The sequence below is a fragment of the Acinonyx jubatus genome, chromosome A3 (assembly GCF_027475565.1).
Source record: "Acinonyx jubatus isolate Ajub_Pintada_27869175 chromosome A3, VMU_Ajub_asm_v1.0, whole genome shotgun sequence".
Classification (NCBI taxonomy): domain Eukaryota; kingdom Metazoa; phylum Chordata; class Mammalia; order Carnivora; family Felidae; genus Acinonyx; species Acinonyx jubatus.
The window spans coordinates 29,834,774-29,847,326 of NC_069388.1; positions in this window are offsets into that span (position 1 = coordinate 29,834,774).

Genomic DNA, 12,553 nt, shown 5'->3' on the forward strand with positions numbered 1-12,553 from the left:
TCAGAAAGCCAAGGGGAACATGTGGGTTGGGAGAATTTTGTGGTAAAGGCCCTCTATTTTCTCCCAAGGCAGCATTAGGCATTCCCCTGTTGGTTTCTTGGCCATGGGTGGCATCCCATTTGAACTAGTTCAAGGAGTGAGCAGCCCTGGGTTCCTGTCCTAGTGAGAGGGCACCAAAGGTGGTTCTTCCACTGACAAGCTCCTTGGAGGTGTCTGGCTACTGCTTCTGTCCCAGAGAGGCAATAGTTGGGGGTGTCCCGTGGCAGCTTGCCCATTGCACCAGGGGCCTCCTCCAGGGTCTGACAGAGCCCTTCCAGCAGGCAGAAATTACCCAACTGGGCCGGTTCAAATTCCACAGCATGTTTCCTGCTCTAATAGGAGTCTCCCAGGAATGGAGTCGGTCAGGCCCTGAGGTCACTTGCTTTCCATTGAAGGACCGTCACTAAACCGATGGCCGAGAATTGCCCCCTACCTCCCCACAGGAAAAGTAGTGTTGGCATTCCTAGTCTAATCAGTGGTGGAAGGGATTCTATAGATGAAAATCACATGCTCTCCCTGTGCTCACCTTTCTGCTCTTTTCCTTGTAGCCTAGGGCCGTGAAGTTTACAGCTGGTGTTGGGCATGGTCACCCAGTATTTGTCACTCCTGCAGTTGCTGTTAATAACAACAGCAATAATAAAAAGGGCCACTGCTTACCCCGTACTTTGCTGCGTGCCAGGCGCTGGGCTAAGCACTTTAAATATATTAACTCATTTAATCCCCAAACAACCCTATAAAGGAGGTACCATTATGACCCAATGTATAGCTAGTCTGCAAGACTGGGAGGGAGGAAGGACCAGAGGACCAAGGGAAAACTCTGACCCCTGAGCCCCCAGAGCTAGACGTGTTCTATGCTCATGACCCACAGCTGATTGGATGCCTTGGAGCCAGGACCCCATTTGAAGTGAGATTTCACACCAACACATTCCTGCCCAGGGTGCCAAGATCTGCCCCATGGTGTAATAGTGTAATAATGTGCAGTATTATAATTAATAGTTTTGGAGATATTGTAACAATTGGACTATAATCGTTATATGTGTGCTCAGGCTTAATGGCCTAAGGCTGTGTGAGGCAAAGCAGTGGGCTCGAGACTAAAATGCCAGGTCTCCAGAGGCCAGTTTGGTGTAGCATACATCGTTTATTAAAGGATTCTCCAGTGCCAGGTCTAAGGCCTAATATGAGTTAAGACCCTTGGGGCGCCTGGGTGGCTCAGTTGGTTAAGCGTCCGACTTCGGCTCAGGTCATGATCTCGCAGTTTGAGCCCCGCATCGGGCTCTGTGCTGACAGCTCAGAGCCTGGAGCCTGCTTCAGATTCTGTGTCTCCCTCTCTCTCGGCCCCTCCCCTGCTCACACTCAGTCTCTCTCTGTCCTTCAATAATAAACGTTAAAAAAAAATTTTTTTTTTTTTAAAAAGACCCTTGCTTACTCTCCAGTGGTTGGGAATGACTCACAAAATGTGGTGGAGATGAATGGGCTTTCATATCATACTTTCATGTATTTATACAATATTTTGCACCTCCTGTGTGCAGAGTATTGGGAAATGCCTTGGAGACACAGAATAACAAAGCAACACCCCACCCTAAGGGCCCCCTTCCACCACCTATTGTTTCCAGTCCAATAGTGAGCGGTCTAAAGGGGGATGCCTGAAGCAAAGGTGGGGGTAGGGAGAAGGGACAAGTGTTGTTTTGATCAGTTATATACTATTAATAATTACAATAACTAGGGTTGCCTGGATGGCTCAGTCAGTTAAATGTCCAACTCTTGGTTTCGGCTCAGGTCATGATCTCACTGTTTGCGAGATCGAATCCAGCGTGGGGCTCTGCACTGACAGTACAGAGCCTGTTTGTGATTCTCTCTCCCCTCCCTGCTCCTCCCCCTCTTGAACACACGTGCGCGCACTCACACGCTCTCTCTTCCTCTCTCTCAAAAATAAGTAAATAAACATTAAAAAAAATAATTGCAAAAACTAAACCCAGGAAAACAGTAACACTTAGAAACTATAGGGAATAAGAAGAAAATGAAGTGTAAATTTACAAAGACGCCTAAGCAGAAAGGCTATAGTGAAAGTGTCTGACAAGATCAAGTGCTGGGGCACCTGGGTGGCTCAGTTCGGTGAAGTGTCTGACCTTGGCTCAGGTCGTGATCTCACGGTGAGTTGGAGCTGTGTGTCAGGCTCTCTGCTGTCATCACAGAGCCTGCTTCAGATCCTTTGTCCTCCTCGCTCCCTGCCCCTCTCCCACGCGCACGCGTGTGCTCTCTCTGTCTCTCAAAAATGAATCAACATTAAAAACAAGCAAAACAAGATCAAGTACTGATGAAAACACAGAGCAACTGAAACTTTCACAGACATTTGGGGGTATATAAATTGGTAAAACTGTGGCAAACTGGCAGTACCCTACTGACAGTGACCATATGCATAACTTAGGAGGTAGCAATTCCGCTCCTGGGCACGAACACAACAGAAACAAGAGCTTATGTCTACCAGAATGTGTGCAAGAATGTGTCTTTTTTTTCTTTTCTTTCTTTCTTCCTTCCCTCCTTCCTTTCTTTTTCTTCTCCTCCTCCTCCCCCTCCTCCTCCTCCTCCTCCCCTTCCCCCCTCCCCCTCCCCCTCCCCCTCCCCCTTCTTCTTCTTCTTCTTCTTCTTCTTCTTCTTCTTCTTCTTCTTCTTTTGTGCAAGAATGTTTCTAACTGCACTGTTCATACTAGCCCCAAACTGGTATGAGTCCCAATGTCTCTCCAAGGTAGAGTGGATAAGATAAGCTGTGGTAAAGTCACAAAGTAGAATGCCAGCAAATAGAAATGAGTAAAAATGAACCTATTGCTCTCCACAGCAACATGGATAAATCTCACAGACCTGCTGGTGAGCAAAAGAAGTCAGAACGCACACACAAAGGTCATCGCTGTGGGATTCTGTTTCCATAAAAAGTACAGAGATTAGCAAAAATGATCCATGGCTTTGAAAGCCTGGTTACCTTTGGGAGGGACAGGGAGGGACATTCTAGGGGGCAGCCCTACCTCCTGATGTAGAAGTACAGCATGATTCCTGAATATGTTCCGCTTGTGTCCAGACTCCCTGCTGGAGATACAAAAATAAACCAAGATCACCCACATGAGAACACACGGAGGCTGTGCATTCAAAGCTTGCAAAAGAGTCAGCCACTATCACTTGCATTTGGCAGGAAGGGACTCCAAGGCAGGGAGGTGGAAAGTGTTCTGGTGGAAAAGAAAGGGAGCTCCAGGTGTGTTATGATTGGAGGTTGTTTGCCCCGGATGCTGGAGGCTGGCTAACTAGAAGGGGCGCGTCGGTGATTGGCTAGGGAGCATATTTGGCTTTCTCTGGTTGGTCCTGAGTTGCAGAAATCGGGACCGGGAAGAAGCTGGCAGACACGGAGTCCTGATTGTTCTGAGCCCACCGCTGCAGACGTTATGGTTTGGCTTCCCAGGCTGGTTACTGCAGACGTTTGGGGTAAGAATGCTAGCGTTGTATATGTGTTGGCCACTGTCTGTTTGCATATTCAGTCTCTCAGGGAAGAGTATGGGCTCTGAGAGGGGCCTCTGCTGCTGGAACAGGAGGAGAGTGGGCACATGCACATTTCCTCCAGCTCCCTATCCCTCCTTGGGATAGCTGCTGTTGGAAGCCTTCTTTGGTTAGACCCCTCTCATTTACTAGGCTTTCTAAGTTCCCATGGCTCGCCTCAAACCCTGCATTTAATTCCCATTTCCTTGCCTGTATTTTATTTTATTAAGTTTACTTATTTATCTTGAGAGAGAGAGAGAGAGAGAGAGAGAGAGAGATGAGGGGCAGAGAGACAGGCAGAGAGAGAATCCGAAGGAGGTTCCGCATCGTCAGCGCAGAGCCCCACGCGGGGTTTGAACTCGCGAACCATGAGTTCATGACCTGAGCTGAAATAAGAGTCGGACACTTAACTGACCGAGCCACCAGTCACCCCTACTTGCCTGTGTTTTAAAAGCCCATACCGAACATCTTTTTTCTATATACTCAATGCTGTATCTATAAAACAAAACAAAACAAAACAAAATAAAAACAGGGACTCCCGGGGAGCTCAGTCAGTTAAGCCTCTGACTCTTGATCTCAGGCTCAGGTCTTGATCTCAAGCTCAGGTCTTGATCTCATGGTTATGAGTATAAGCCCTGCATCAGGTTCCACGCGGGGCGTGAAGTCTACTTAAAAACAACAACAACAGCACCCAAAATGCCTGCTCCCACCAAACACAGCTTTCTATTGAAGTAAAATATACCTAGTGGAAAGTGCACTCAGCAAGGAGGTAGGGGTCTGCAGCAGGAAGGTGGAAGTAGACAGAGAAAGCCGGTGGGGTGTGAACAGCGGAGAAGGCGAGGAAGCTCTGGCTTATAGTTCTGGGTCCACAGCCAGCTCCCGTCATCCCTTATCATGCTGCACCCACAGACGTTGAGGCTGGACCAAGTGATGTCAAATCCTTCCTCCTCCGAGCCTCAGCCCCGTCCGCCCTTGACTGTCCTTGGCACGGATGGCTATATGGGCTTCCTCCCCCTCCTGTTTTCTCTTCCCCCATCCCCAGGTGCCATTCCATGCCATCTGAATCACTGATTTCCTAACAATCAGACACTGTCTTCTATTTAATCAATTCACTTGTATTTAACATAAGAAGAAAGAAAAATCCTCTCATTATCACATGCAGCTGGAAATCGGCTTCTTGCAGGAGGCTGATCCAAAGGAACGGGGAAAGAGAGAAGCTGGTAATTGTGGAAAGAATGACTTCTTCTCCTACTGGCTGTCACGACGTCCTTAGAGTTGTGAGTCCACGGACACTCGTTTGCAGTCACTCGGCTGTCATCACTGCTAGAACTTCAGATCCTTGGACATTTCCTGCATTCAACTTGCAGTTATGAGGGTCTACTGGGGCCAGATGTCTGCTTGTAGCAAGCTTACGGCAGTGAGCAGAAACAGAACTTTCAAGCTGGGGCGCTTGTCCAGGACCTCTCCCCCTCTTCCCTCCTGCCCTCGTTCTCAGTTTTCCACCCAGAGAGCGGCACCTCGGCTCTCAGGGGATGTGGCAGCCTGTTACCTCCTGGACTGGCTCTGCGGACTCCTTCCCACCCAGTCCAGCAGGGGTCAGTCTCCTCCCTGAATTTTCACCTTCTTTATAATCTAGTCTCTTTAAAACATCTTTTGATTACACAGGTAATACATGAAAATGTGCTTGCTGCAAAACATCAAAACTCCCAGCCAAACAGAGTTTCGTAGGCCAGAGTTTCTCAAACTTCCGTGTAGACACAACTAGTCTGGAGATCTTATTAAAGGCGGGTGTGACTCTTTTTTTTTTTTTTAACGTTTATTTATTTTTGAGACAGAGAGAGATCGAGCATGAACGGGGGAGGGGCAGAGAGAGAGGGAGACACAGAATCGGAAGCAGGCTCCAGGCTCTGGGCCATCAGCCCAGAGCCCGACGCGGGGCTCGAACTCTTGGACCACTAGATCATGACCTGAGCTGAAGTCAGACGCTTAACCGACTGAGCCACCCAGGCGCCCTGAGTCACTGCATTTCTAAGGAGGCTTTGAGTAAAAGACAAGGAACAGTAATTGGAAATGTCCTTCACTCCCCTACAAGTTCGAGAGACATCGTTCTTTGTGTGCTGTGCCATTTGGTAATCCTAACTTAATCCCATCCTTGGTTTGAAAGTGAGGACTCTCTGAGGTCCTGTTCAGAGCAGTAGGGGTGCGGGGTGTTCTAGCCTCTAGCTTCTTCTGTAGTTCCTCGTAGCACCCCACAAAGTATCATTGCCAAGCTTACTAGGTCTTTGTTGAATTGAATTTAGTTCATACAACAATCCAAACGGTTTGGTCCTTGTTTCAGTTGGTTGAGGTTCCTCAGGTTGTGGATTTTTTTTTTCCTCTCCATGTGCGGGATGAGGCAAATCGCTGATGAAATGGAGAACAGGGCAAAGCCAGAGCCAAAGACCCACACAGTGCTACTCAAGACCATTGGTCAACTGCCGTCATCAGATGACCTCACTGTTACTCAATAAATCACAATTCTACTCTCCCTACAGTCATCCAGCATTAAGAGTATGTACAACGCAGTTCCAGTAGAGATGTATCTGCTAATGAATGCTGGGTATAAGAAACGATGCCAAAATTGAGTAGCTTAAAACTTAAAAGTAGCTTTAAAAATTTTAGTATTTCGTGGTTTCTGCGGGTTAAGATTTCAGGTGCAGGCCCTGTGGGTCATCTGGCTGAGGGTCTCACAGGAAGCTGCCATTGAGGTGTTGGCTGGGGGCTGCAGCCGTCTTAGGGCTCAACCTGGAGAGGATTCACTTGCAAACTCACTCATGTGGCTGTTGTAGGATTCAGTTCCTCGCTGAATTGTTGCTCTGTGGGCCTCACTTCCTTGCTGGCTGTTAGCCCAGAGGCTGCCCTCCACTCCCTGCTGCACAGGCCTCTCCATAAAGCAGCTCCCAACGCCGTAGCTTGCTTCATTCCGGCAAGCGGGAGAAAAGAGCTGGAGAGAGTGAGAACAAAACAGAAGTCACCGTCTTTCAGAACTTAACATTGTTAGTGATATCTCATAAATTTTGTAGTCGCACTCAAGGGGCAATTTGCCAACACGTGGCGGACACTGGGAGCATTAATGTAGAATGTACATTAATGTACATTAGTGAGCATTAATGAGCATTAATGTACTATAGGATGGGAAGATGGGAAGTTAGCTCTGACCAGCAGCAGGGCATAAATATTAATTCTCAGACCCAGCAATCCCATTTCTAGAAATCTAAGCCAAAGATACACTGGCAAAAATAAACAAAGATGTATGTACAAGGCTAATTATTGTGGTACACTTTGTAAATGGCAAAGGACTGCAAGTAACCTAGGTGTCCGTTAATGGGACATTGGCTGAACGAACCACGGTATCAGTGCTCTGCAGCTGTACGTAAGAATAAGAAATATCCATATGCTGCTGTGGCGTGAACTACATGTTTAGTTAAACGAAAAAAAATACTGGAGGGGTGCCTGGCTGGCTTAGTCGGTGGAGCATCTGACTCTTGATCTCAGGGTCGTGAGTTCAAGCCCCATGTTGGGCATGGAGCCTACTTAAAAAAAAAAAAAGGGAGGGGGTGGCACCTGGGTGGCTCAGTCGGCTAAGCATCTGACTCTTGGTTTCAGCTCAGGTCATGATCTCATGGTTCATGAGATGGAGCCCCACATTGGGCTCTATACTGACTGTGTGGAGCCTGCTTGGGATTCTCTCCCTCTCTGCCCCTCCCCAAATAAATAAATAAATAAATAAATAAATAAATAAATAAATATTTTTTAAAAATAGGGCACCTGGGTGGCTCATTTGGTTGAGCATCTGACTCTTGATTTTGGCTCAGATCATGATCTCACAGTCGTGAGCTCTAGTCTTGAACTGGGCTCTGTGCTGCATGTGGAGCCTGCTTAATATTCTCTCTTTGCCTCTCTCTTTGCCTCTCCTCACCTCACGAAAAGTGGAAAAAAAATGTATACTCTTTTATTTAAGAAAAAAACAAAGTTTTTAGTTAAGAGTTGAGGCTTGACGCCCCATGTGACTCTACTGGGAGAGGACTTCAAAATCTTGGGTCTGGGCGCTCCTGGGTGGCTCAGTTGGTTAGGCAGCCAACTTCAGCTCAGGTCATGATCTCACAATTTGTGGGTTCGAGCCCCGCGTCGGGCTCTCTGCTGACAGCTCAGAGCCTGGAGCCTGCTTTGGATTCTGTGTCTCCCCCTCTCTCTGCCCCCTCCCCTGCTCCCACTCTGTGTCTCTTTGTCTCTCAATAATAAATAAACGTTTAAAAAATTTTATTAAAAAAAAATCTTGGGTCTGGTTTCCTCTGGACTCTTCTCCACACAGTTTTCCCTTTGCTGATTTTGCTTTGCATCCTTTCCCTACAATAAATCTTAGCCATGAGTATTGCCAAAACAAAAAGAATTTGGACTGGAATCTCTTGTCTATTTTCATGAAAGGGTAAACAAAAACTAATTGAAAAACTGGTTATCTGAGGTGCCTGGATGGCTCAGTCGGTTAAGTGTCTGGCTTTGGCTCAGGTCATGATCTTGTGGTTCGTGAGTTTGAGCCTGTACCAGGCTCTCTGCTGTTGGCATAAAGCCTGCTTTGGATCATTTGTCACCCTCTCTCTCTGCCCCTCCCCTGCTCATTCTCTCTCTCTCTCTGAAAATAAATAAACAAACTTAAAAAAAAAAGGTTACTTATACAGAAAGGGCAGGAACAGAGAAGAAGGTTCAAGGATAGAAGCTAGACTTTTCTGGATGTACCTTGTTTTGTAGATTAGACTTTGGAACTGTGTTACTATTTTACATAATTATATAACAAAGTTAAATTTAAATTTTTTTGTATTTCTAAAAATTGAATCAAAATGGGGAAAAAAATAACCCAATTGTGCATGGAATTGATGCCCAACCATACAGAGAGGAATTATTTCAACTTTAAAGCACAACAATTTGATGTTTCATCCCCAGTGCAATATATTCTAAGGACAAAAAGAAATGCAAAGAAATCTTAAATAGTATTTAGTAATCACATTTTTGGTAATAATGTTGATATTTTTATCCTGAAATTATTATCTCTAATGATAAAGCAAATAAGTAGTGAATATTGTTAAGAATTTAGATTTTCAGGGTAAGATAAAACCAAAGAAATTAAGAACTCTATAACCTTAAAAATGAATGGAAAAATATTAGTATAGATTTATGATATACTTTTCTCTTTATTTATTAAATTTTTTTTAACGTTTATTTATTTTTGAGACAAAGACAGAGCATGAACGGGGGAGGGGCAGAGAGAGAGGGAGACACAGAATCGGAAGCAGGCTCCAGGCTCTGAGCCATCAGCCCAGAGCCCGACGCAGGGCTCGAGCTCACGGACCGGACCGTGAGATCGTGACCTGAGCTGAAGTCAGACGCTTAACCGACTGAGCCACCCAGGCGCCCCTATACTTTTCTCTTTAAAAATACATTTTCTAGCTCTATCTGCCAAAAGGGACTAGAAACAATGAACAACCCAGTAGCAATGTGCATGCCTAGTGTTCAAATTGTGGCCTCTAAGCAACATTTCCCACTGATAGAAATAATTACTTCTTGGAGAAATGTCTGATTCACGATCTGGGCAGGAAATTTACAGGGCTGAGGCTGGAATCTCCTGTCATAGCAGAAAACAAAGAAGTTATTTAAGACTACTAGAGCAGGGGCACCTGGGTGGCTCGGGCGGTTGTGCATTCAACTCTTGATTTCAGCTCAGGTCATGATCTAATGGTTTGTGAGATTGAGCCCTGCATAAGGCTCTATGCTGACAGCATGGCGCCTACTTGGGATTTTCTCTCTCCCGGCTCTCTGACCCTCCTCTCTCCCTCTATCTCACGTTCTCTCTCTCTGTCTCAAAATAAATAAACTTAAAAAACAAACAAACAAAACTACTAGAGTCATGTTTAAATGACTACAGAATGAATCTGAGGGGCTTCCATTGGCCAAACGTGGGACAATTTGAACATCAAAAAGAAGAGTGACTCCAATGGATTGAAATTCATCAAATGTTTTAAAAATGCCTGAGTTCATAATAATACTACAAAGAAAAAAAGATGCTAGAAGACCAATTCATTCTGAAAACCGGTCAATAAAGAGAAAAAATCAATCCTGCCTTAAAAAAAGAATGGGGTGGGGTGTGCCTGGCTGGCTCAGTCGGTACAGGGTATGACTCTTGATCTGAGGGTCATGAGTTTGAGTCCCATGTTGGGTGTGGAGCCTACTTAAAATTAAAAAAAAATTTTTTAATTAAAAAAAAAGAATCAATCTTGCTTTTTCTGTACAAGTCGTACTTTAGGATACCAAAGAGTTGAAGGTTCTTTATAAGAGAATTCCAGTTAATTAAGTGCAGAAGAGAGAAAAGAATTAGAATATCACAACTTTGCAGCCTCTAATAAAATAGTGACTATCACCATTAGGCAGTATCATCAATAGTTGCTAAAACCAGTAGGTAAAAAGCTGATGGAGAACTTTATAATGGATGAACCAATCTGATGATCCCTGCCCAAATGACCAATCTTAAAGTCTTAATGCAAATAATTAGTTAATGTTAAGAAATAGGATTTTCCTGTTCTCCTGATTAAATGAATAGGAAGTAAATAGCACCACCTATGAGGAGTTATTTTAAATAATGCAAACCTGAATCTAATCAAGCCTTTAACCTACGAGGATGGAATCATCAAAATCTGGAATGTAGGCGTTCTTCAGGACAAACAACCTGGCTTCTTCAATAAATAAATGGCAAGAAAAATAAATGGAGAAAGAACTTATAGGTTAAAAAAGATTTAAGAGACAAAGCAATGAAGTGCAATATGTTGACCTTGTTTGGAAAAATGAATTTGCCACAACCATTATAAGAGCAAGATCGACAATCAGGGAGATTTAAATAATGTGATGGCTCATGGTACTTGAGTTTTGTACATTTTTTATTTTTCATAATCAGAAGTTAAGCCCACATTTTTCTTTTGTGTCCTGATAGCATGAGACTTCCCTAGGTGTCTTGCTGAAACTACATGAGCCATGGCACCCCCATCATCTCTTTGAGCTACCAGCTAGTAACTGCATCAACAAAGGAATAATAATAGCTGATAATTTGTTAAGCACTTACTACGTGCCAGAAACAATTCTAACCGCTCCACATATCTTGTTTAACTTTAACCCAAAGCCCATGACGCTTTTTTAAATCTTTCTGTTAAAATAGACAATATATATTTTTTTCAGTGTATACTGTGGGAATCACTCCATTGCATCTCAAGATATTACAATTCCTTTTGATGGCTGCATAGTGTTCCATTGTGTGGACCTGCCATTGGCTATTCAACTGAGGTTAGCTAGGTTAAGCAGCTTGCCCCAAATCCCTCAGCTGGCGCCTGTAGAATTAGAACCAAGGTCTGGCTGGGGTGCCTGGGTGGCTCAGTTGTGAAGTGTCTATCTGACTTTGGCTCAGGGCGTGATTTCATGGTTCACGAGTTCGAGTCCCACGTTGGTTGAGCTCAAGCCCTGCTTCTCTCTCTCTCTCTCTCTCTGCCCCTTGTTCTCTCATGCCTTCTCTCTCAAACAAAACAAAACAAAAACGAGGTCTGACTCACTCCAAAGCCTGTATTCTAAACTCGTGCTTCCCAAACTTTAATACATACATGAATCACCTGGGGCTTTTGCTAAAATTGCAGATTTTAGGTGGGTCTGGAGTGGGGCCAGAGATTCTGCATTTGCTACAAACTACTAATTATGCCAAAGCAAGGCCAGCCTAGAAAACTCAGCCAGGGAATGAAAAACTATGGATGCCTGGGTCCCACCCCCAGAGAGGCCAACTAACTTCATGTGCCCGGGATGTGGCCTGGCTTTCTTTCCCCCCCACCCCCGGCAAAGTTCCCCAGGTGATTCTTGGGTGTAGTCTGGACTGAGAACTACTGTCTCAGAAGCCTGTTTGTTTTGAGGAATTCTTCCACCATGACTAGTCTGCAGCTTATCAAGCTGGCTCCTGGGCAGTTAACTGGCATCAGGTGCTTTAGAGCAGCCTGGTGCCGTTTCACAGCCTACTTCAATGACCTTATCAGGAGTTCTCCTTTTACATTTGATGGCCTGCTGTTTGCCAGCTACATATCTATTGGGTAGGGGAGAGTATAGAAAAATGATAAAGTCATGGCTCCTTCTCTCAAGGTGTTTACAACCCAGCTGTTTTTACCTCTGGGTAAGCCCCAGAAACCGTAGAAAGAACAGAGAGTGTTGAAGTTTACGGGCCCAAAGGACCATACCTATCTGTGCTTCTCTGAGAGACAGATAGGAGTCAGTGATCAGAAAAACTTCAGAAGTTTTTAAACTTTTGAAGCTAGTTGGAGAATATGGTTTTAGGTCTGTAGCTAAGTGCTTTAAGCCTTGAATTTGACGGTCTTGTCTACCTGTTCATGGTGGTTCTGGATACTGCAGGCCTCCCCCCAGTCCCCACAAGGGTAGGCCCTTACGCGGTGGCAGAGGGCAGACCAGAAAGCACATGCCCCACAAGCCCCCTGACACCCGCAGGGGCGGGAGTTAGGGCCCAGCCAAGCACGCTTGGTTCCTGGTTTCAAATTTACCAATCAGATAATGCATTCCTCTTCCTACGGGGAGGGAAGTGTCCTTACCTTGAACCGAACAGGCAGCTGCCTTCTCTGGCCACACTTAGGGCCAGCCCCAGTGCCACATGATAGTTGTGCACATGACAGGAGCTCGGTGGCTCTTTGGGTCTGTCAGGTTGATTCACTGGCTTCCCAGAACCCCAGCTGCTCCAATCTCTGCAGTCTCCAAGAGAGTTAGGTCACTACGCATACCTTGTCATTCCGTACTGATAGGGTGTTTTAGATTCCTTCGGGCTTATAGTTAAGGTTTCTTTCATTGGGAGCCCTTTGATTTGAAGACATTTCAGGCAGGGGACAATATGATTTCTATTTTATTCAGACATATACTCAATCAAAAATATTCA